Source organism: Schistocerca serialis, chromosome 6, assembly GCF_023864345.2.
Source record: "Schistocerca serialis cubense isolate TAMUIC-IGC-003099 chromosome 6, iqSchSeri2.2, whole genome shotgun sequence".
In the NCBI taxonomy this organism is placed as follows: domain Eukaryota; kingdom Metazoa; phylum Arthropoda; class Insecta; order Orthoptera; family Acrididae; genus Schistocerca; species Schistocerca serialis.
In genome coordinates this window covers 302,713,021-302,736,442 of record NC_064643.1, presented here as the reverse complement: position 1 = coordinate 302,736,442, position 23,422 = coordinate 302,713,021, and positions in this window count along the sequence as shown.

Genomic DNA, 23,422 nt, shown 5'->3' with positions numbered 1-23,422 from the left:
GCAACAGTTCAGCGCGCAGTTACGATTCCGGGAGAAATTCTCCACCACATGACCGACAAGAAAGAAACTACAGGAATTACCGACATGACGACAGACGATATGATCGTAACGACAGACCTGAATTGCATCAGAACTGGCGGGATTCAAACAGAGCAGGGCCCTCTCGTCACGGTGAATTTGTAGAAGTTAGGTCTCCTAATCCCAATAACGACGCGCGCCAACAAAGAGACAGACAATGACTCACACCGCAGGCAGCCGCTTCCGCCGGCTGGCTCAGAGAAAAATAACATTGACGCTAACCTTGAGCAAGATTCCAGTATTCTTTACGGACGAATACCGCATGATAATTGCATTCAAGTTGAAATTCTGCGTACTAGGAAGAGTAAAGGTTTACACCATATTTCACATGTAAAACCGTTTATTGAAAGATAATCTGCTTTTTAACTTAGTCTTTGTCATAAAATTTTTCGCTTCACATTACTAATATGCTTTGTCAGACTTAGAATCTGTTAACATACAACAATGTTTGAAGTTAAATATCCAATCAAGAACCAAGATAACTTATTTAAACAGAAATGACTAATGCATTGTTATAGTGAACAGACGTCACAGTGTTATTGTGTGTGTACATTCTTGCTTGTTTGTTGCACGATTATGGAGCGACTATAAGGCTTACATACTTAGAACATTTACCAGTACTGCTAATGAGATTTTAATGCAACATTTTGGTTTACTTGAAAATATATTCTGGATTTAAAGTACTTTCAGTGAGATACCAGATGGCACAGTGGTTAGTTTATATGACAGCTACACGATTTTATCACGACGCTACTAATGAGTGACAATTTACAATGTTGCTTTTGCGGTGTATCTGTTTTATATCTGCACAGTTTTTCTGAATTCTTCTGGAAAGTAAAACAGGTTTTAGTAGTAACTTTTGTGGAATAGCAACAATGAGACAGCCTTTTTTGTGGCACAACAATACGTTACTGTACAGTACTTTCTTCATCACGCCAATAACCATAATAACTATGATATCTATACGCAAAGCATTTCACTTTTGTTTATCATGAGGTAAGTACATTGACTTCTGCAGAACTTAGCTTTCGGAGGACGATAACTACGACACTTCCACAGAGATTATGTTACAAGACGCACAGTTTAGCGCTACAGTACACGTATTTGAGTGATCAATTTTATACTTAAAACATTTATTTTTAAAGATTTTTGAATTACAAAGAAAGTTTTCCGTGATACATTTCATTCCATTGCTGTAATCTGTAACACCTGAGGGTATAATTACATTAATCCTCAGGGGGGTACACGCCTACTTTGTGTACCATGTGTTTGGCAAGCACAAGGAACCCTAGCTAATATGGTATTTGCTTATACAACTTTACACATCGGTACCATATTTCTCTAACACACAAATTACACAGCTATCTGATCATTTAACTGAGAGAGACAAACATTTATTTTACTACATCAGTGACACATGTTTATGCAATTACACAGTTGGATAACTTCACACTTATGAAACTGTATTTTGTCTGTACTTTGTAAACTGTTCATATTTTTCGGAACCATTGTGATACTATGAGAGCTTTGAATGATGTATTTGGTATGAGATCATGATTTTTAAAGTACGTTTGAGGTAGATGACACTATTTAAATGAGCAGAGAATTCTTTTTAGGCTTAGAAATTATTGGAGGAAGTTACGACGATTTTGAGATTTGACTGAAGTTTTATGATGTTATTATTACGACGACGATGTGTATTATGTTGTTGAGGAATGTTTATTATGCTACGTATTTCTCACGATGAAATGTATAATGAGGTAAGGAATAATGAGTAGTGTTTAGGGACTCTGATTTATGAAAAGGATGTTGGAAACCAAGAAACATACTTTAAGAGTTATGAAATGTGTGACTGTATCACAATGCTGACCTATATTTTTTTTGGACACTTATATTTATAGGATTTTGTTTCTACAGATTTGCAACGCTAATTCTTGACCTGTGAAATATTTTTATATGAGACTGCCACGGTAGCAGAAACTGCTGTCGTAAATATTTCCATACGAAAGTTAAGTGACCACCTGCACGTAATGCGTCGCGGGCACCCAGCTGTGTCAGACGCCTGGAGAAAAAGCCATTATTGCGAGCCCTTTTCAGCGGCACAGGTAGAACAAAAAAAAAGGGGAGGCCATTATCCTTGGAAATATTCTTACATCTGCAAACCTGATAATGACAAGTGTCTTTCTATGAGAATTGAGAGCTACTGACTTACGAAATGCCACATAGCTATTGAATGATGTTTTTATGCTTTGGTTTGCGTAGTTGCTTATTTCACTTGATATCTGGTTTCCAGCTGTGTTGCAGCATTGCTTTTATAAAATGAAATGCATTTGCTAATGTGAACACTTTCTGTCAACAGATCTATTAAATAATTATTTTATGATCCACATTCTTTAAAAAAGGAGCACTTGGAAAGGAAAGAACAATAAGAAGGAACTAGTAACAGTAACACATAATTTTCTTTTCAAGTACATGGTAATATTTCTTTTTACAATCAGTTGTTGTGGTGCACCACTTTAATTACATAGATATTAAGATGTGAATATACATTTCCCTTATCTGCATTGTTGTTTTTACTGTAATATTTTTTTCTGCTTGAGCTATGTCATGTTTAGGTATAAGTTACTGCTGTTTGCCAGGCATAGTGCTACTGAATCTTAAATTGTGTTACTCTGTTAAGCTAGTTTTACTACTGACTTATTTTTCTTGTTACTGTACATTGGCTCATATTAGTTGTAATGTTGCATTGCTTGGTAATTTATATTTACTGGAGCTTGCTTTGCAATTTTCCATTTTTTTGCATTGCTGTTTATATTAATTGTTTTATGTGCTGCTGCATTGCCTCGTCCCTTAGTTTAGCATCTGAGCTCAGTAGATTTAAGTTAGCTTAAGAGGGGGTAGACTATAGAAGAGAATGAGTTGCGATGAATTGGAAGAAATGCATTGAGAATCTATACGAAAAAACGTACAGAAAGCAGGTATAGGTAGGATTTTCTTGGAAATAAATAATGAGGTAAGAAATATGTGAAATAAATACAGAAAGCATGCTTGGATAGGATTTTTTTGGTGGAAACAAAGGATGAAATAAGAGGAAAGATATATGAAGTTTTGGGTTGGACTGCAGTACCAAATGTTACACTGAAAACAAACCCTGTCGTTTCCTTTTGTGTTATCCCACTATGTGTTTGTGTACCCTTGAGTATTTGTTTTCTTCCTGTCTCTGTGTAATTTCATAGAATTTTTTCTTCTTTTAATATTAAGCTACATTCACTATGATGAGGAATACTGTTATCCTCAAATATAATTGGCATTAATAATATGTTATTTACCTTATAAATATGCTTACACATTATTTATTCTGTTTAATGCTCATGTGTGAAGTTGATGTTTCAAAAGTTATTGTGATCTTTTATGTATGTACTCATGTCATAATTCCACTGATGTATATGTCTATTTCTATTCTTTTGTAAAGCCTGTACTACAAATGTTATCTGTATTGTTATGTTTTTAATGATGTATTTTGTATTTTGTTATTGTATTCTTATGTTATAAAATTGTAATTGTCACCAGTTCATGATATTATTAACTTGTAAGTTACATTTCACTGCACACGTTTCTGTTGGTCATAGTATATGGACAATATGTGAGAAGTAGGGACTGTCAGTGTTTGCAAGTGTATTAATAATTCAGCAAGGGACTGGATAACAGCATTGCTGGTTCTAAGGACAATTCCAGAAACTTTGTGAGTGCACAAGTGGTGGTTTATGGACGTGCTACATTATCCGCAAGACTCTTCAGTGGTGATTGTGCACCTGCACAGTCAAAACAGATGGCTGCTGGCCATCTCTTCAAGGACTACAGTGGGTCTACATCTTTGATGATCCATCAATACCATTATTTCTACAAGGACTGCAAGGACTGCACCTCTGGTGACCCACCAATACCACAATCTCTACCAGGACTACAGTGGGTCTGCTCTGTGATGACCTACCTACCAATATTCTTCCAAACTACGACTGACTCTGCTGTGGGTTTGCTCTGTTGTGGCCCATTATCTGTCAGCATGTTGCTATTCTGCTGTTATGTACGATTAGGACTGTCTTTATGGACTGTGAGAAAATTTGAGCTTTTGACCAACGTTGTATCAATAAGTGTGTGCATTTTATATCTTTGTTACTGTAATTGTGAAAAATTTTTGTCAAATCTGTATTGGCCAGTGCCCAACACCATTTGTAAAAATTTGTTGTGGGGAGCATGGGGGCTATGTAAGTAGGCTGTTTATGTTTTCTTTATGTAAGTAGGCTGTTTAGGTTCTTATGTAAGTAGGCTGTTTAGGATTTCTTATTAGTAACGCCACCTCTATATGAAAATCACTGGCTGTGCTGTGTGCAGTCTGTGGCTGCTTTGCATTGTTGTAATACTCGCCATTGTAGTCTTGGGCAGCGGCAGCTGGATGCGAACAGCGCGTAGCGTTGCGCAGTTGGAGGTGAGCCGCCAGCAGTGGTGGATGTGGGGAGAGAGATGGCGGAGATTTGTAATTTGTCATGAACTGATATATATATTATGGCTTGTGATGATATTAAGGTAAATACATTGTTTGTTCTCTATTAATATCTTTCATTTGCTAACTATCCCTATCAGTAGTTAGTGCCTTCAGTAGTTTGAATCTTTTATTTAGCTGGCAGTAGTGGCGCTCGCTGTATTGCAGTAGCTTGAGCAGCGAAGATTTTGTGAGGTAAGTGATTTGTGAAAGGTATAGTTTAATGTTAGTCAGGGCCATTCTTTTGTAGAGATTTTTGAAAGTCAGATTGCGTTGCGCTAACAAAATATTGTGTGTCAGGTTAAGCACAGTCTTGTATAAATTGTTCAAAGGGGACTTTCAATGTACATAAACAGAGAATTCTGATATTAATTTATTCTACATCTGATATCAAATACTAAAAATAATACAAACATTGTTACTGCAGCTTTAGTTGCTAACAGTAGATCTGACAGTCGAAATATGTACAGATACAAAAGATTTATATGTCACTCTTCAATACAATGTCTATTCAGAAGATGTCGAGCACTGGTCACTAAAGGTGTGCAAATGTTATTCAACTGGCAAAAACACACAAAAAGATCGCAGTACGTAAATGTCTAACTTAAGTATACCCGCCTCTTGAGCTCCGGAAAGGAGCTGCCTGCACCTCATTGGCAGCGGCGTAACTGTTCGTGGCAGCGCCCTCGTGCCTCGGTGGCTGCTATAAGACACGCGGCGGCCTAACTGGTGGCGGGCGTATTTGAAAGTGTGGCCGACCGGATAGCTAGAGACGCCGCAACGCTCCCCGCCCAACTAGGAATGTACGGAGGGAGGCCTATGCCGTGGATGGTGATGAGTCGTTCCTTGGCTGGAGAAGAGCAGACCAACCCGCGTACCGACATTGTGAACGCCACGGAAACTGCCCTGGAAAACCGGGAGCAGGTAGGAGGAGGATGGTACTGCATGGGGTGCCGGCGACTAGCCGACGACGGCGCCGTCGATATTCATAGGAGACGCAACGTGCAGCGTGGGCAGGTGTGCAGGCGGAGACTTCTATCGGTGAGACGGACGCGGGTGGAGTCACCCGCCCGGTGAACGGCGTAGCAGGCTGCGCTGCTGCGGACAGATGTGGCGGAGTCACGGCGACCGGACATCATGCAGTGAACAAACAGTTTGACCTATGGCAGGAGCACTGAATTCACGGAGCCATAGCTGGTTTAGATGGCGCTGATGCATGCCAGAGGTGCCGCGAATAGTATATTGCGCTCTGACATCTCATCTGAGAACAACGCTGGCTTCGCATAAATGTGGCTTGTTGTACACCAGCTATTGAACTCTGACGTCTGGGTGAAACTTAGTGGTGATGCCTGAATCTGGAGCAGACCGGTAAGGACAAAGAAAATGCAACAATGTCCGATGGCGGCTCCCATGCAAACATTCTGTCGCCGAAATGTCAGGAGCAGGCAAACTGCGATATGAAGCCACGAACAACAGTAACGCATTTTCACGTGAATGTGAAGCTCGAAGATTGGACGTCTGCGTTTTGTACGTTGGAACGAAACGTTCAGACTCGGCGTTAGACTAGCGAGAATGGTGCTGCCTTTACATACTGTATACCATTGTATCTCAAATTCTTGTCGGGTTTCCAGCCGGATCAATCTGTCATCTGGGCACAATATTTCAGCAGTACAACTGGACGCCATCATCAGGTGAGAAAAGCTACGATGCTCTCGCCGATAACTGATTCCACTCTCAAATGACTGTACCTTACATGCAGCTGAAGTACAACAGCGCGTGAGCTAGATACAGTGCGCACGCGCTCAATCATTCCTGCTGCCACTGGCGCAAAAAGAGTTGCAGCGCCTCCGGTGGTGAATACTGCTGAAAACGATATATCGTTAAAAACGATTATTCATAGCCGGCGGATTCAGATCCTGTTGTTTCTTCATGTCTGCTACAACAGGTTTCCACGTTTTACTTAGTGTGTATCCATTATCATGATTAATGATATTCTCTGCTAGTCTGATTTCGACAGATTCTTTTAAAACACAATCCCAGTACCGAGAAGCATTAGCAACTACTTGCGTCTCCTTGTATAGCATCCTGTGTCCATCTGTAAGGCAATGCTAAGCCACCGCAGATTTATCTGGTTGTAATAATCGCGTATGGCGATGATGTTCAATACACCTGTCGTTGACGGTACGGATAGTTTGGCCAATGTAAATTTTCCCGCATTCACAGGGTATTTTCCTAACGCCAGACTTCCTCAAACCTAAATCATCTTTGACAGAGCCAAGAAGTGCTCGAATCTTGCCGGCCGGAGTGGCCGAGCGGTTCTAGGCGCTACAGTCTGGAACCGCACGACCGCTACGGTCGCAGGTTCTAATCCTGCCTCGGGCATGGATGTGTGTGATGTCCTTAGGTTAGTTGGGTTTAAGGAGTTCTAAGTTCTAGGGGACTGATGACCTCAGAAGTTAAGTCCCATAGTGCTCAGAGCCATTTTTTGCTCGAATCTTAGCTGGCGGACGAAAAACACATCTGATCTCATATTTCTTCAAAAGTCTACCTATCTTCGTGGACCCACTCCCAGCATACGGAAGAAAAGTCACCGACCTAAAGGTGTCTTCAGGAGGTTGAGGTAGAGGTTCAAACTCAAAAGCAGGACTTTGAGGATATAGCCCTTAAAACATCTTTTTTGAGGCCTTCGTGTTTTCTGAGATATGTTGGAGATATGTTTCTTTGTTTGGCCATACGCGATTATTTGCACGTGTTATTGGACCATTTTAACTGTCTTCATCCGAACATCAAATTCACGATGGAAACTGAAAAGGAGGGAAAGTTACCTTTTTTGGATGTACTAGTTTATAGAAAAGAAGACGGAACTCTTGGAAACAGTGATTACAGGAAACCGACTCATACCAACAGGTACCTACATGCTACCGGTTGCCATCCACCTTTTCAACGTACAGGAGTCCTTCGGACCTTGGTTAAACGAGCATATGCTGTCTCGGATGCTAAAAATTTACCACAGGAGCTGCAACATCTTAAGGACGTGTTCCATTATAACGGCTATACGGACCGACAAATTCAACGTGCTTTCGAATTTTGACCTCTACCTGAAAATACCTTTAGGTCTGTGGCTTTTCTTGCGTATTCTGGGAATGGGTCCGCCAAAATAGGTAGACTTTTGAAGAAATATGAGATCAGATGTGTTTTTCGTCCGCCAGCTAAGATTCGAGCTCTTCTTGGCTCGCCGGCCGCGGTGGTCTAGCGGTTCTGGCGCTGCAGTCCGGAACCGCGGGACTGCTACGGTCGCAGGTTCGAATCCTGCCTCGGGCATGGGTGTGTGTGATGTCCTTAGGTTAGTTAGGTTTAAGTAGTTCTAAGTTCTAGGGGACTTATGACCTAAGATGTTGAGTCCCATAGTGCTCAGAGCCATTTGAACCATCTTCTTGGGTCTGTCAAAGATGGTTTAGGTTTGAGGAAGACTGGCGTTTACAAAATACCGTGTGAGTGCGAGAAAAGTAGTTGCTAATGCTTCCCGGTACTGGGATTGTGTTTTAAAAGAATCTATCGAAATCAGACTAGCAGATAGCATCATTAACCGAGATAATGGATACTCGCTAAGTAAAACGTGGAATCCTGTTGTATCAGACATGAAGAAACAACGGCATCTGAATCGGTCGGCTATGAATAATCGTTTGTAACGATATATCGTTTTCAACAGTATTCATCACCGGAGGCGCTGCAACTCTTTTTGCGCCAAGGGCAGTGTGAATGATTGAGCGCGTGCGCACTGTATCTAGCTCATGCGCTGTTGTGCGTCAGATACATATAAAGTTGCAGTCATTTGAGAGTGGAACCTGTTATCGGCGAGAGCAGCGTAGCTTTCTTCACCTGATAATGGCGACCAGGTGGACCGCTGAAGAAAAGTGCTCAGATGACAGTTTGATCCGGCTGGAAACCCGTCAAGAATCTGATATACTAATACACCGGGGAAGTCTGTGTCTGAAAAATTTTGCCAATTCCTTGGAAGGAAATGGAGGTCCATCGTCAGAAGCAACCCTTTGAGAGAAAATATAGAACAGAGATGCTTGATGGTGCTGGTGGCATTCGCAGAGTGGAGTGGCATAACAAAAGGGTTTTTGCTGTAGGCATCGACGACAATCAACCAAGGCGTTTGCCAAAAGGAACAAAAAAAAAGAAAAAGCCTATATGGAGGCGTTGGCAGGGCGTACACAATGGGCCAGGAGAAAGATTCCTGGCACGGAGCTGCCTCACAGTCCACGCAAGCGCGACATTGTGCCGTCACATGTTCTATTTTCTTATCTAAATCAAGGCACGCACGATGTTGGCGCGCCAGCAACTTAATGCGAACTATTCCCCAATTACCTCTTTGTAGAAGACTTAACACTAGCTGTTGCAACGAGGCAGGGATTAAAACTTTTGTCTGTTCGTTACGTTTGTGAAGCAGAATCACATCATCGGAAGAGATAAACAGTTGCGATGCAGAAAATGTCTTCCTGCTGAGGAATCGGGACCACATTTCTGAGAGTGCGGCCAACATATGCGAATGCAACTTTTTAGTAATCGCAGTGAATGATCATATTCCATAAATTGTGCGATCCACCGTGAATCAACAGGAAAAGAATCCAGTGCTTGCGATTCAGAAGAATCAGTATGTAAACAAGTAGCTTCCGAGGCGTCGATGCTGCATATGTGCAGATAGGTAAACGACACAATATATCGACGTTTTCGTGTTGCACCTTCAGCCGATAAAGAATTTCGTACTGGTAACTTGGCAGTAACAGCGACCAGTGTCGAACCTTCGGCGCCATGGGGGCGGGAACTTGTTTTGATGGGTGAAACAGTGTAGTCGAAGGCTTACAGTTGGTGATCAGGAAAAATTTTCTGCCATACAGGAAATGATGAAATTTGGTGACACCATATAGCCAGGCCTTCCTTCTCCAGCTGACTGTAACTGATATGGTAGATGTTAAATGTGTTGGAAGCAAATGGAACAGGGCGTTCTGTTTGCCAATTTTGTGGGATAAAACAGCCCCGACAAAATGGGATTAGGCATTGACTGTAAGCACAACTGGTTTGAGCGGATCATAGTGCACAAGTCAAGGTTGACGAAGCAATGCGTTTTTCAGTACTTAAAAAGCTTGCTCACATTCTTTTGCCCAACGTCTGAGGCTCTTCAGTTTGCGCCGCGTTGGGGATGAAATTTACGTAGTAAGTCAATTTTCCAAGAACAGCTCGTAGTTCACGTAAGTTCTTAGGGAATCGCAATTTCTGAATTGCTTGCATATATTTCGTCGAAGGGCGAGTGCCATTGGCGTCGATGACTTGCCCTACGTATTCTGTCGTTGTATTGAAAACAGAACATTCCTCCAAGATACATATGAGAACAGCCTCCGTTAAATCTTTAAAAAAAACACTTCACTTTTTAGGGTGTGTTCTTATATTTATCCGGGGGCGATTATGTCGTCAAGATAATCAAACCAGAAGGCACCTTCGACGTTACTTGTTCGAGAAATTTTTGAAATAACGCAGGTGCGGAAGCACTTCCGAAAGGTAGGCACTGATATTCAAAGAAACCAATATGAATACTCACAACAAAATTTTCTTTGTCTCTTCGTCCACTGTTGATTGAAGATAGGCTTCTGCAAGATCAGTTTTTACTAGAGTCTATCTTCACGCTAGCTGATCCAAAATTTACTCTATACGTGGGAGCGGGAAGGATTCAATTACTGTCTGTGAACTTACAGTGCGTTTCAAATCCGCACAATAGGTTTCAGTCTCAGAATTTCTGAAGCCATGTCGTCGCGCATGCATGTGGCACAAGCCGTGTGCGGCAAAATTTGGGTTGTGCGTTAGCTTTCAGAGTAATGAGAGTGTGAAAATCCTAAGTGTCATCGAACAAATGTCGATACTTGCCGCAGAGTTGTTGACTGCGGCATGGGAAACTTTTGGGTCAGTGTTATGCACATTGTCCTGTACGTCTAATCCGAGGACATTAAACGCATCCATGCCGAAAATATTTGGGCTCTTGCGTGAGCGGATTGCAATGAAAGAGACTTCCTTAGTCATGTTTTTGTACCTTGCAGATAAGCGGCACTTTCCAAGCACTGAAATGCTGTCGCCGTTAGAGTCGGTGAGATGCAGATTTGATGTTTTCAAAGGCGGTTGGCCAATTTTTTCATCTGTGTCTAGGTTGAGCAACGTGACAGAAGCCCCGGTATCTAATTGAAAAGGTACTGACTGGCTACAAATTTGCAATGTAATCCACAGGTTGCGGTGCATTCTCTGGATACAATTGTCCGTTTCGTGTTGTGAAAAATTGTTCTTTTTTTCCACCTGAGCACTAGAGTGCAGTTGTGAATTTCGAGATTGGATGAGCTTTATTCAAGTATGTGGTATCCTCATTAAACGCGTGTGTGTGCGTTTTCTGTGTCTTGGCTTGTCTGATTTTTGAGCAGGAGGAAGCACAGAATCTAATTATGAAATGACATTAATTTCCTACTTTGCATTATTCCCGTGTGAAACAAAGAAGGGATTTCTCGTCTTTTACAGGCATACCGGTTTTGTATGGTCCGTGCGATAGCAAAATTTGCATTCAGCTTGTCTCGGCTTGTCTGAAGAAGCAATTCTTCCTATCATGGATGACATAGCGGTTCACAAATGAGTTCGTTCTGCGCGCAGCTGGGGCAGCGTAATTAGCATTGCGCCAGCGCCGCCAACGCTGTATGTAGAGCGTCCGGCCTTGTTTTTGCACCCAGGCTTACGAGTGCTGGAGCACGGGTTGTTTGTCTCAAGTGAAGCGATAAATGGTATACAGAAGTCTTGTTCGGTTAAATCTTGAACTTCGCGTGCATCGATTAATGTGAGCACTTCACCGAGGCTAGGGTAGCGATGCATTAAAATTTCGGTCGTCAATCTCTGACCTTGTAGATTCTGAATAATAACATCGTGAAGCATTTCGTCCTGATAAATTACGGCAGACGCAATTGAATTTACAGTCTGTAGTCTTACCCTGCAATTTCGCAATCAATTATTTGTAGCTGAAATTCCCAGAAATAGGACAAGGATTGGAACTCCTTGTGGAAATATAAGCCCCTCTTATGACATCATTCGTCATTTCTCACATCTTGAATTTATTTTTTTATCGAGAATATCACAGTTTAAAAAGGGCTAATTTCTCCCAAAGATTTCGAAAAGTTGTAACCTGGTTAATGACATTACTAGTTCAAATAAAGTGCTTCACAATATAATTATTTTGAAAAAGAAGAGAGCGCCAAAACTTTAAATTCTTAGTTGAGGTAGTTCCAAATGACAATCAGAAGAACTACAGAACTGACGTATAAGGTGTTGGGCAAATATTCATTACTGAATAACTTGCGAATTCTACAAAATCAAACAGGTAAAAGAAACTAACAATTGTATTTAAAGCAATATGAAGGTAGCAGTGGGCCCCGAAACAGTTTCAGAACGACAATCTTTAAGAACGGTTCTTTCTAAGAGAATGAATTAATTAACAAAAATACAACTGAATAACATGTCTTTTAGTCAAGGACAGTAAGTCCTTGGTAGCGCAGGATTGCATTTGCAGTAACGATCAAGGAGCTAGACAGAAAGTGAGGCACTGGGGCAATGAGGAACAAGTGGCTAAGGTTACAGAAGGAAAAGCAAACTCAACTTGGGAGCCGACGAAGCGGCGTGAAAGATGCCAGCAGAGGTAAGTGACGGTGTCAGGTCTCGCCCTCCCTACAAACAACATGCTGCAATCTCGCCTCGCAGAGCACGCGCAGGCGGTAATACACAGCCACCCAGTGGCGGGTCGCTCGAACAGGTCCCTTACTCAAGGCGAGAAGCTCTGACCGGTAGGAAACAGCGCGGCGAAGGAACTGCCTAAGCAAGACGTGTCCAAATCAAACAGTAATACAGTCATAATAGCCCTTCACCAAAGGAAGCACAAGATAAACAGACACCTAAGCCCCTTCAGTTAGATGCAAATCAACGACAAATTCTGAAAACCTAATTGTGTCAACTTACTGTCCATTAAGTTACAATTTGAGTATCAATTAAATTATGTACTAAACAAATTCGTTTGGTAAAAGCTCTAAATGAGACCAATCAATTTTATACAATTTGCAACATCCATTAATTACATTGAAAATAGTGGCCCTGAGGGCTAGTGAGAAGGGTCAAATAGTACCACCAAAGTTTCTGGGTGTTTAATCATGAACGTAAGGCTCGAGACGGATGCAGTCATATAGAAAAAGCCAAACAAGACCTTACCACAGCATCAGAAATGGCGAGGGCGAGCAGCTAACCCATTTCTGCTTATTAACGTCCTCAATAAAGACCTTGAGGACCCCGTCACGGCCACCCATCTAACACACAACTAAAACCAACGCATTTTAAATCATGAGCATACATTAAATGAATAACCAGGATTAAGCACAAATGTGAAGAAACGTGTGATGCTGGCACCCAGGAAGGATGAATATTAAACAACAGTGTCGTGTCCCGAAGCCTTTAGCTCAGCTTAACAACCTTAGGCACTTTATGAGGTCACAATGAAGGTCACAGACCACGACGAATATTTACAAATTGTTTGACTGGAGTGACAGAGACCTTAACAGAGTAACAATTACAAACGGCTATATATTGAAACAAATGCACTCAAAGTAACATGCCGGACAGCAAAACGACGCAAGAGGAAGGCAGAGAAGGCCCCGCTCCAAAACAACTCGTGTCCTCAGCAACCATGCGATTGAGCGTCTTGCCAAATGCACAAGGAAACTATTGAACCTCGCTGAATGGTCACGGTGTACAAATTAATGCAGCATAAACGGCCAGGAATGCGGTGGTCTGATCCAATTAGCTCATGAATGGAATCACCAGAAAACATCTTTCCAAACACCTACCGTTCTATGTTCCCCATAGATCTACATTACATCATAATGTTTCCCGCATACATGGCAACACACTCTTTCAACGCAGACACCGCCTCGTGTCCCAAAAGCCGTCTCTTCCATTTTGCCTCTCCCTGGAGAGTCTGGTCTTGCACTTTACGCAGATAATACTGCAAAACTCACAAGGACGCGCAAACACGCCATCTAGCGGCGAGCGAGAATGATGAAGTCACGCCAGTAGGCCGCGAAGCAGATATCGATACTAGATATCGATACCATCACGTTGCGTACTAAAAAAATTATACCTCGCAATATAAAGGTGTCGTTGACTCTCAAAAAATTCGCCAAACCTCGCAGTTATAACCCATTATGGCTGTGTTTGGGGCTCACTGAGGGGAAACAATGTCACTTGGAGGCAGTAGGTGTACACTACCACACATAAAAAGGAAAGTGCAAGATGGGATTCATTTGTGATTTTGCAGGCGTCAGATGTTGATGCAGCTATGCTACGTATTCTTTCCATGTTTTCTTCGTCTCATCCAACTGTCGGAAGAGTAGAGCGTCAGCTGAATTCCTACTTGAAACTCTGGGGCCTTTTGCTGCTGGGCTGGTTGCGCCTGTACGAGGCAAGAAACTGCTGACAGCAGTTCAGTAAATTGTTGAACCTAAATATGAACAAAAGCTCAGCAATTAGATGTTGACATAATTCGCTAAATATCTCATCTTAAATATTTCAACTTACGTATATTAAACTAATAGACGCACACACTTAAAAAAGAATTCAGTAGGAATCATTTACGTTTTCCTTTGCACGATGTATGGTTCTTTAGTGGATACAGGAGCGAGGGACAGACGCCGTTCGTGAACAGAGCATCCAGATATTAATTTATTATAAATCTAATAACAAATACTAAAAGTAATACATAACTTTTTGCTGAAGCGTCAGGTGCTAAGAGTAGATTTGAAAGTACAAATATGTACATACACACGAGATGTACACTACTGGCCATTAAAATTGCTACACCAAGAAATGCAGGTCATAAACAGGTATTCACTGGACAAATATATTATACTAGAACTGAAATGTGATTACATTTTCACGCCATTTTGGGTGTATAGATCCTGAGAAATCAATACCTAGAACAACCACTTCTGGCCGTAATAACGGCCTTGATACGCCTGGGCATTGATTCAAACAGAGCTTGAATAGCGTGTACAGGTACAGCTGCCCATGCAGCTTCAACACGATACCACAGTTCATCAAGAGTAGTGACTACCGTATTGTGCTCGGCCACCACTGACCAGACGTTTTGCATTGGTGAGGGATCTGGAGAATGTGCTGGCCAGGGCAGCAGTCGAACATTTTCTGTATCCAGAAAGGCCCATACAGCACCTGAATTATCCTGCTGAAATGTAGGGTTTCGCAGGGATCGAATGAAGGGTAGAGCCACGGGTCGTAACACGTTTGAAATGTTACGTCCACTGTTGAAAGTGCCGTCAATGCGAACAAGAGGTGACCGAGAAGTGTAACCAATGGCACCCCATACCATCACGCCGGATGATACGCCAGTATGGTGATGACTTATACACGCTTCCAATGTGCGTTCACCGCGATGTCGCTAGACACGGATGCGACCATTATGATGCTGTAAACAGAACCTGGATTCATCCGAAAAAATGACGTTTTGCCATTCGTGCACGCAGGTTCGTCGTTGAGTGCACCATCGCAGGCGCTCCTGTCTGTGATGTAGCGTCAAAAGTAACCGCAGCCATGGTCTCCGAGCTGATAGTCCATGCTGCTGCAAACGTCGTCGAACTGTTCGTGCAGATGGTTGTTGTCTTGCAAACGTCTCCTTATGTTGACTCAGGGATCGAGACGGGGCTGCACGATCCGTTACAGTCATGCGGATAAGATGCCTGTCATCTCGAGTGCTTGTGATGCGAGGCCGTTGGGATCCAGCACGGCGTTCCGTATTACCCTCCTGAACCCACAGATTCCATATTCTGCTAACAGTCATTGGATCTCGACCAACGCGAGCAGCGATGTCGCGATACGATAAACCGCAATCGCGATAGGCTACAATCCCACCTTCATAAAAGTCGGAAACGTGATAGTACGCATTTCTCCTCCTTACACGAGGCATCAGAACAACGTTTCACCAGGCAACGCCGTTCAACTGTTGTTTGTGTACAAGAAATCGGTTGGAAACATTCCTCATGTCAGAACGTTGTGAATGTTCTGAAAAGCTAATCATTTGCATATCACGGCATCTTCTTGCTGTCGGTTAAATTTCGCGTCTGTCGCACGTCATCTTCGTGGAGTAGCAATTTTAAAGGCCAGTAGTGTACAAATCTGTCATGTTCGATACAACGTTTGTTCATAAGACGTCGAGTCTGGCCACTGTGAAAATCTGTAAATGTTGTTCAAGTGGCGAAACACGCAAAAAGATCTCAGTGCCTAGATGTCGAACTTCAGTACATCCGCCGCTGGAGCTCCGGAGAGGGGATGCTTGCATTTCATTGGCAGTGGCGTAGTCGTTCGTGGAACCGTCTCGTGCCGCGGTGGCGGCTGTAGGAAACGCAGCTGCGTAACCGGCGGCATGCGAAGTTGAAAGTGTGGCCGACGGGATAGCGGCCGATGCCACACGTACACCGGGTATTAAACCATTAAAGTTTCATTCCCTTCTGAAAAGCTGTCGTCAACATAAGCATCAGGTCGTCCCACGGCAACGATTGCACTCTTGTATTCGTTGTGGCGTGGGAGAAAACAATCCCCGACTATCATATTGAGGAATTTCTTGCCATGCTTGAAGTAGACGTTAGTTCATGAACATTGCGTATTGGAATTTGGTATTAATATACATATACAGGGTGCCCTTTTATCTTGACCACCCTAAATAACTCTTTGTCCGGATGCAAATTACAAAATGTGTCAAGGAAATGTTCTTTAGCCGTCAAGGGGGCATCAATCAGCATGATTGCCTACGTTGTAGCTTTCTTTCTTACAAAAATATGAGCAGCGGTTTGACTTTTTTAAACGGCACACTGTGTTTTTATTCGGTAATTAATTTCTTCTCCTAAAGAGTTATTCAAAAATATATCACGGTGTACCATTCACTGAAGCACAACGTTATTATTAACATAACACAACATTGACTTTGAGCCCGGGATCACAAACTCGTCCACTTGCTGGAGTTGTCAGAAAACAAATGAAAACCAAGTAAAAACATAATGAAAAATTGACTTTGACTCTCCTCTACCATTGCCCGGGAGTAGAACATTCGAAGGTGCCCAGAGTGGTGACCCTGGACAGCGATACACTGGTGCACTCGTGCGATGAAACAATTATTTACTTCTTTCAGTGTTGCCTGCTGAAGAGAATTACAAGCAAGCACGATACGTTCCATCATGTCCTCTGGAGTTGTTGGAATATCACGATAGACAACGTCTTTAATGCAGCCTCAAAGAAAAAAGTCCAGAGGATTTAAATCAGGAGATTTAGCAGGCCGAGTAATTGTTCCTCCTCGACCAATCCATCTGGCAGGATACCTTCGGTTCAGAACACGACGTGCACGCAAGGCATTATGTGCTGGACATCCATCGTGTTGATACCACGTAAGCATGCTGGTTCTTAGCAACACTTCATCCAGAAGAGGAGGATGAATTCGTCTGAGGAAGTTGGCATATGCTGTGTCGTTTAGACTACCATTCATAAAATAAGGGCCAACAATCGTAGTACCAAGCATACCACACCAGACGTTAACTCTCCATTGACGCTATTGTTCGACCAGTCCAAGCCATCGTGGGTTGTCGCTGGGCCAATAATGCATGTTCCTTTTATTTATCTGTTCTTTGTTTCAGAAGGAACATTCATCGGTAAATAGAACATTCGAGAAGAAGTTCGGGTTCACGAAGATTTGCTGCTGTGCCCACTGACAGAACTGTACGCGAGTCTGGAAATCATTTCCATGCAATTCTTGATGTCGGTAAAGATGGAACCGGTGACTTGTAAGAATACGACGTACACTGGTTTTAGGAATGCCAATCTCTGCGTTGTCGTGGGTTGAAACTTGCCGTTTCCTGAGGCGTCGCAACAAGACGATAAAACATCCTCGGGAAGATGGGTTCTTCTCAGTATATCGCTTTCTGTACAGTTCCGCTGCCTGCGGAGCAACAACAATAAAAGAAACGTTATGTCTATGCAGTTTGTAGGAAGGACAGCCTTTGCAGCATGCCTACTCTACACAACAGTATTTAAAGCGACTTAACTACTATGCTAAATGTACCCGTACATAAGAAAACAGTATTGCAATTACTGTTCTGCTAACTAACATTCGCCATAGAAGAGTAGGATTTCTACGTTCTCTTCGTTGGTGTACTTTTTACTCACACAACTCTTCAACTGACGATGGTTGACGGAACGACGGGTGTGCATTCTACTTATGTTTACATCTGACCTCTGTCAACATCAGCACGTGGAGGTGTTCCATTACCCCGAATACCTGCACTAAGCACTGGGAGCGTCAACGTCAATGTTGTATCGTGTAATTAATAATGTTGTGTTTCAGTGAATGGTACACTGTGATACATTTTTGAATAGATCTTTAGGAGAAGAAATGAAGTACCGAATAAAAAATACAGGGGGCCTTTTAAAAGAGTCACACCAGTGTTTATATCTTTGTAAAAAACAAAACTACAACGAGGGCAATCATGCTGATTGATGTCCCCCTGAAGGCTAAAGAAAATGTGCTTGAAACATTTTGTAATTTGCATCTGGACAAACAGTTATTTAGGGTGGTCAAGAGAAATGGGTCACCATATACATACGATATACAGGACATAAAATCCCGTCTGAGGCCTGCAATCATTTTTATTTTAATAATTGGCTACCAATGCTGTACAATCGCACAATCGCACAACTGCGATTGTACAGATTGTCTGCCAATTATTACTATATACATAATCCTTATGGAGTTTGTGATATGAACTGCAGTGTGGGATCTTACATTATCCTGCTGGAGTATGTCTTTTTGTGCCCTGGTCGTGAAGAGTGTGACAACATGGTTAGCCATTCCTGCCACATAATGGCGACCACTCAGTCTGCCTTCAACATTTATGAAATCAGTCCTGTTACATTCTATAGTTCTTCACACTATGAGTCCAGAAATAGGAGTGGTATGAGTCTCGACAATCGCTGTCGACAATCTGTGAACTTTCATCACGTCATCTACGTGCACTGTGGCCTCCATGTGACCGCCAAAAACAGATATGAGTCTAATCGCTGGACACTACACAATAGCACTCAATGTCCCACTTGATTCTGGTTCTACACCATGCCAGTCCCTGATCTCGGAGCTATAGTACCAGTAGTAAACGACAAATGGCAATCCGATGCCTCAATCCTGCTCTCAGTAATATGAACCACACAGTTCGTAGTGGCACACTGCCTTTAACCTCTGCTCGGATTTCAACTGTTGTTATCCATCTATTCGCCAGAGCCCGTGGAACAGTCGTACGATGTTCTCGTGGCGTGTAGTTCTGGAAGGAGTCGTATCTATAGGTATTGTGAGTCCGTCTCATACCCACTTGCTCTTCAGCAATTACCCTACAGCCAACAGTCTACATGACCTGTAGGAATGAGCTTCCATACTATTCATGACAATCGTATGGGTTTTCTTAAAGACGGAAAGATGATAACACGTGTACGAGCTCCACCTGAAAAGTTCCAGTAACATTAGACACACCACCAGCTCTCAAGTGAAACTTCCTGGCAGATTGAAATTGTGTGTTGGGCCGAGACTCTCTTTCGCGGGCAACAGAAAATCGAGCATTCAGGCAGAGTCGAGATGGTTTTCACGGAAGTCAATCAGTTGCCTACCTGCAGGCGACTACGGGTATTTAACAGGCTGCTTCTGATTGCGACCATTTCTAAAATTCTCAAGAAAGATGGGCAGATGTCATTGAGGGTTTTGCCGAACTGAGAGGTGTTAGAGAGATCTTTTGTCGCATTATTCACTCCCTCCCTCCTAACTATTCACACCGCAGGATTACGTAAAATAGAAAGTACGAAAATTTGTAGGTATCCTTTCCTGCCATGGAACACATTAAAATTCCGTAGAATGGTTTCTGACGGTCCCTGTTGGTTTCTACCTTGGACGAGAGCAAATATTGCGGTCGCGTTTGGTTCCAAATGCGGATACAGTCCCACAGTATCCTTACAGAAGGGCTGAAACTTCCGAGGGTGTCAGGAATATCAAAACTTGTCAAGAACGTGTTCCTGTTGCTCATCTACCACACACTCGTTTTTGACCATGAAGTGTGAGGTAATCAACGCCCCAAGGAAATGGCTGCTTTCATTGACGAACTTCGTGCCACCCCGTGTGGCCCATTTGCGCTAATTCTAAGCGGCGGTGTGTCTGGAATGTTTTCCCCGATCACTCATGAGAAAACCGCGTGATTTCGACGCAACCATCATGTGACGCCCGAAGTGGCGTTGGGCAAAATTGTCGTGACATCATTAACCCCCTTTACAAATCAACTGAACTTCTGAAGTGTAACCGTTTTTTTCGCAACTGTGGACACCTCGGAGCTTGAAACATCGTAGACCTCAAGTGTGACAAGCTTTCGTACCATTAGAGACGAAGTTTATAGGCACCTTTGGGTCAAACTGCACACTTATGCGTTGCAGTGGGTGGGAATTATGCAGTTTCGAAAAAATGATACGTTTATTTCATTGTACAGTGTATTTTTCTAGAAAGGATAATATAAGATATACGGTTTATTCTCTTCCTGTGGCTAAAATTTAAGATCTCCATGAGCAAATGTCGTATATATGTCATGTCTTGACGTGTAGCTCTGGCAACCGCCTGAAGATTTTCGTTGTCAACGTAACACAGCCCAGGTGTTCTTTTTTCAACATTTTCATATACAATCATGAAACACTAACGATATAATTTTCTGTGCTGTGGCAACTACGTTCTATGAACATAAGGAAACAGATAGAGCCTAAGTTTCATTTGTGCAAAAATTGGATGTCATTAGTCACACTCTCAAATGCTTCATTTATTCACAGGCAGCTCTGTTGCAAATCGCCGCTTTATATTCAGAACGGGTCAGTCTCAGAGTGCGATCCAGGGGTTACGTGATCAATGACCAGCATTTACATACCGAAATTGTAGGAAAAATTGAATAGTTCGCGCTACGGTTCCACGTCGAACGTTCGCACACAACAACAAATTCCCACTGGGCAGCAACGTGCGTCAGTTAATAGCAGATTGCAATGAAATGTTCACTAGAAACCCAAGCGTCCGGTCAGATCAAAAGCGAGAGTTTTTCTCCGCAGAGATACTCAACCTCACAACACTGACAAACCGTTGTGGGAATTCCGGCAGAATTTTTATTTCATTCTGGGTGCAATATTCCGTCTACCGGTAACTACAGACTGTAGATATTTTTTTAACAACGAAGTTACACGGCAGTCGGATGTTAAGTGTAAAATATCGGAAACGCATTTCGCGGAACACTGAAATATTTGTTTCTCCTTTTCAGCTATGGAAATACAAAATGTACTTCATAACTTTTGAACAACTGCAAATCTAACGCGATGAACAACGTGTGCAACACAATATTAAAACATGATTTTACGTAATAGACTCCTGCTACGATTTATATTTATTTACTAAATGTGTTTTCCTTTATTTGGTTCTTGTGTGTGAAAGAAGGTTACAGCAAAGCCATTTTCAGTACTCATTTCTTGCTGCGCTTCTTATACTTCTTTCTTGTCTTAGGGACTACTTCTAGGTTAGCTCTAGTGAATTGCAAGGCGTTTTGAAAGAAGTGGGCGTATTCCACTTTCAAAAAGAACACTATAACATCTACCCGTGCAAAAAATGCCACACATACTATCTCAGGCAAAGTAACCGGTACGAATGCCGCTTGCAGCATTTTACAAGTACTTCATAACGCCCCACTCAAATTGTTGAAAGTGCCCATCCTCGTCTTGAATGCAGACTTCAGCTTGCCTCTAAACACAATCTAAGAAACATGGCCTAGTACAGCCACAGCTCAAAAAGAAAGAGACATCTTATCATTAACAAGAGCTACGTAAACCTATAGCTTTACATGACTGCAAAGAATAGGACGCCCAGCGCTTGATGAACGTGGAGGATAGAGAATTAGTCCTCCTCTTCTATGTGTTCATCGGGATAACGTGTTCTAAGGTACGCTAGAACATGTGCTCTAAGATGCGGAGAAGAGTCATCGAGTATGGAATACCGTGGATCCTTCGAGAAGCAGCTCGTACTATTCTTCAAATTAATCAGGCTGTTACAACAGTTTGCGAATTGGCCCCTTAGTTAAGAAAACGAGGGATCTGGTCGCCTCAGATACTGGTACTGTTACGCGAGAGTCAATACAGATAAAAGTGCCAGAAATCCTCATGAATCATGACAGTGGATCCGAACATAGCGCAGCATATGGTTCTGTAGTGAAGTCTCTAAAAACGCAATAGTGGAGCAGCAGAAAACAAAAAGAAGGACTGAGAATGTGGAGATGTGAACGAACCCCTGACAGAGCACCGGGTGCACCGAACTGAGAACAGAACCCCAGATCGCTGTCAGGTGCAGGTGATCTAAAATGAATGCCAGTTCGCTGCAAGGTACACCGTACCAAATACTGAACGTCTCAGGACGTTTCTAGTGGAAACGAAGACAGACGGAATGCTTAGAAATGATCTTGGAGGCGCCACTCACCGGAAACGGAATATCAGCTCGGACCAGGCGCACTGGATCTACAAGGAACGTTTCCGAACGATTCTAGTGGGAATGGGCCACAGACAAATACCGAGAACAGACTATAGGACAACGTATGCAGTAGGTATAAATGATGGACCCGCTCTACACGACTATCAGTCTCAAGTAGGACTTGTTGGACGAGTCACGTTGTCGAAATACTGTGCGTGGATGAGGCTAATATTCGATAGGCACCTCAACATGAAACTAAAAATAGATTGGAACAGACAGTAGCTAAATTGAAGGTACCGTAGTCTGTTCGAAAGGGCACGTCATTGCATATCCATTGAAACAAAATCTGCCCTGAGTAATAGTAGTGGACTGCTTCAGCGTCTGTGAGGCGACATTTTAGGATCATCCACAAGGAAGCGAGACGTTACTGCTCAAGCCTGTCCCACACGTCGGCATCAACCTTCCTGAGGCGATCCATTGTGTAAGAAGTGTGTCTGCTACGACTCCTGCAAGTGTCAACTGACCCTATATGTGGTCAGACAGGTTCAAGTCAGCAGACAACGCAGTCTGTTACATTTGTTTGGTTCCTATCTCCTGCAGGAAGGCGTTCACGACGTCAGAACGGTAGGTTCATCGACTGTTGTTAGTGCGATAAACACATCGTCGAAATGTTGACAGGAGGTCTGGACAATAGCGTGGGCTGCTCAGCCCCGATAACGCACAGCCTTCAAAATACGCTTGATAGCGATGATAGGCATTCAGCATTGTTTCATGGTACTAAACTAACTTTAAACTTCCTAGCAGATCAAAACTGTAAGCCTAACCGATACGCGAACTTGTGACCTTTCTTTTGGCGGGCAAGTGCTTCAGCGCCGGAGGTACCCAAGCATGCCTCACGATCCGGCTTCAGAGTTCTTCTTCCAACAGTACCTCGTCTCCAACTTTGCAGAACTAGCACTCTTGAAACAACACATGTTGCGGATACATGGCTTAGCAACAGCCTGGGGGATGTTTCCAGAGTGAAATTTCTACTCTGCAGCGGCGTGTGCGCGGATATGAAATTGGTCTAGGTCCGGCACGTAGTTTTAACCTACCAGGAAGTTTAGATAGTAATAACGAATACTCTGTCCAATAATCACAAGAGGAGGAGGTATACC